Below are 3,116 nucleotides of genomic sequence, written 5' to 3' on the forward strand. Positions count from 1 at the left end.
AGATTACCTCAACAAATTAACAGCTAGAATGCCAACGGTCTGCAATGCTGTAATTGCTGCAAATGGAGGATTCCTTGACGAAAGCAAAGTTTGATGTAAAAAAAAATCTTATTTCAAATACAAATCATTATTTCTAACCTTGTCAATGTCTTGGCTCTATTTTCTATTCATTTCACAACGTATGGTGGTGAATAAGTGTGACTTTTCAGGAAAAAAAAAAATTGTTTGGGTGACCCCTAACTTTTGAACGGTACTGTATGATAGACATAGACTGATAATTTATGACTTTATTTTTACATTTTAAAACATGTTTGTAGTTCGCGGGACTGCCGCTTATCACCGCTCCCACCCGCACTGTGCGCTCTCCCGCCTGCACCCGCAATGAACTTTCAATATTTGTCCCACGCCGCACTGCTTTGCGGTGGGTTCCGCGGGACTCCCGTGGGAGTGCAGGGCTCTATTTTGAGTATTTTTGTTCAAAGCTTTAAAAAAATTAACCGGTGAGAGTCCATTTGTGTTTTGTACCTTTTTTTTTTTTTTATTGATTGAATATATCAATAAGATGCATTGTTTAGAGAATTAGTATTGATCAATAACCTGTGTGTGTTTCTTGGTTCATAAGACATAAATTACACTTATCCATTTTAAATAAACTTGCATTTTCTTAAAGATTTTGTTTAAAATGAAAGAAACTTTCTTGGCCAAAGTCCCACATTGTCCATACCTTTACTCGTAATCTTATTAGATCAATTTAAATTATAAATCACAACTATGTTTATTTAAAAAAAACTGATGTTTCCATTTATTTTTGTAATACAAACAAAGAGAGGAATCGGCTGGATGCACTACTCAAAAGAAATTCACTTACATCTCGAGTTTGATTATGAAAGCGTTTTTAGATATGAAGACAATATTTGAGCCTAACATAAACTTAAAGCTGTAATCTTGTTTAAAAAAGAAAAGGCAAAACCAGGCTGGATTTGGAGAGCTCACAGAACCACCTTCAGCAGAGATAGCTTAAAGTAATCATCTTCTGTTTGTCCTTATCAATCTCTGGCGGAGGAATGTGAAGGAATGTTGGCCTGCTCTTCTTCACAGCATGTCTTGGGTTCAATGAGGTTTTGCTGGCATTAGTATATCCAAAGTTTTCTCTTCACGTTCCACTGCTGAATTTCAAATCAAGCTGAGGTCTGGACTAAGACTGGACCATTGCAACATACCGTTCCTCTTTTTTTGTTGCTGTGTTCATGATTAAAATCCTGTAGCCAAAAGCTCAACTGTCCAGCAGTTGGCCTCATATTTATCAGAAACGTCAGAATAACAGGACTGGCTGTAAATAAATCACCGCACTTTGTGATACTAACATCAATCTTCTTTCCTTTCTCAACACGCTCTTTCCTTTTATTGAAACCTTGAGTTATTTTCTGTATGCCTCGGTGAGACTGGTTCAAAAGGTAACCGAGCCCATGACTAGAGGCACTTGAGCCAAATATGATTTGACAACCCCTAAAGCTCCAGGGTCAGGCTGAGGTAATAAACATGTGTTCCTGGGAGAGTGGGGCGAGGCGTTCCTCCAGCCAGAATACATTCTCCAGCTTGGGCAACAAACCTAATGAGGCTTTGCTCCGCGGGGGAGAAGCACGGCCGTCTGTGGGGATTTGTTTTGGGGAGCTACACAACCGAGGACAGATGCACTGAGGCAACACACCCACTTAGAAACAGCACCTAGTTGTAGCAGTATAGGTAGCCGCATTAAAGCAATAGTACACCCAAAACATGATTAGCCTTCATTTTCTACTCACCCCCATGCTGAACAACACTCTGGAGTACTNTCAGGTCCAGTTCTGTCAGATGGGAGGGGTTGGACTTCAGAGCTGTGACCAGAGAAGCACAGCTGATCTCTGACAAACTGCAGCCATTCAATCTGAATAAAGAATGTAGGACGTGTTGAAGCAACTGACGAGACAGGTTAAAACTAAAATAATGAACATTAAGGTAATGGAACATTTATTTAGATATGATATAGGAGTTTTTTGGTAGAAATTAAATAAAGTTTCTAAACCAGCTCTCATGAAGTGGAAGAGCATAAAGTTTATTAAGTATTGAGTTCAGAGACAGCTGAGCAGGGGTGGAGCTAGATGGGGGGCCAGGGGTGTCCATGGCCACCCTTAGCCAATCATTGGCCACCCCTGTGGCCACCCCTACCATTTTTTCCCCTCTAATACAGATGGTGGCAGCAGTAATACTCTCAAGTGGAATATTCAAAACATTTAAATTGTTCATATATTACTTACTATTTTTCATATATTCATAATTACTTGACAACAAAAACACTATGGTTAATTATAGAAATCAATTTACTTCAATTAAAGAACTAGATTTTGTGTTTTATAGGATAAAGAGAAAATTATGTGTCTGCATTCATCTAGGAGTCTTTAGTGAAATCAGAGATAAATAACTATTTTAAGAAAAACTAATCAATTTAGACAACGTAGACATTAGTAATTGTAAATATCAATTTTATGCAGAATAATTATTGATAAAAGTAGGTAAGTAATGACAATGGAAAATATGTTCGCCCCAGAACTCAAACCTGAAAGAATTTTATCCGCTATACCTTTAATCTAGAAAGCACAGATGTTTAAATGTATGCGTTTATTTGTTAGCAAAGGCTGTAGGAAAGTATAGTTTGTCTTATCTTTGGCTTGACCCTGAGGTTCTAGCGTCTATCCGCTTTAGGCCACCCTTCAGTATTCATTGGTTATTGCCTGGCCACTCACTGAAAGCTGCACGTGAGAAGGGTGAAATAGCTTACCTCAGATACGACAAACTGATAATCCGACCTCGTACCAGCACCCCAAGATAGGATAAACAAACGGAAATATGCTTACAGGACTGCTTCTTAAAATATATGGCAATGACATCCCAACACAAGCGACTAAAAGTGGACTAATTATTGCACATATAAATACAAAAAGTCTGAGGAACAAAACAAATGATATAGCTGAATTGTTAGAAGAACATAAGCTGAATATACTTGCTATTTCTGAGACTCATTTAGACTACTACTTCGAAGATAGTAAATTACATATAAAGGGTTACAACATTTATAGAAA

Source organism: Cyprinodon variegatus, unplaced genomic scaffold (genome assembly GCF_000732505.1).
Source record: "Cyprinodon variegatus isolate N-32 unplaced genomic scaffold, C_variegatus-1.0 Scaffold753, whole genome shotgun sequence".
Classification (NCBI taxonomy): domain Eukaryota; kingdom Metazoa; phylum Chordata; class Actinopteri; order Cyprinodontiformes; family Cyprinodontidae; genus Cyprinodon; species Cyprinodon variegatus.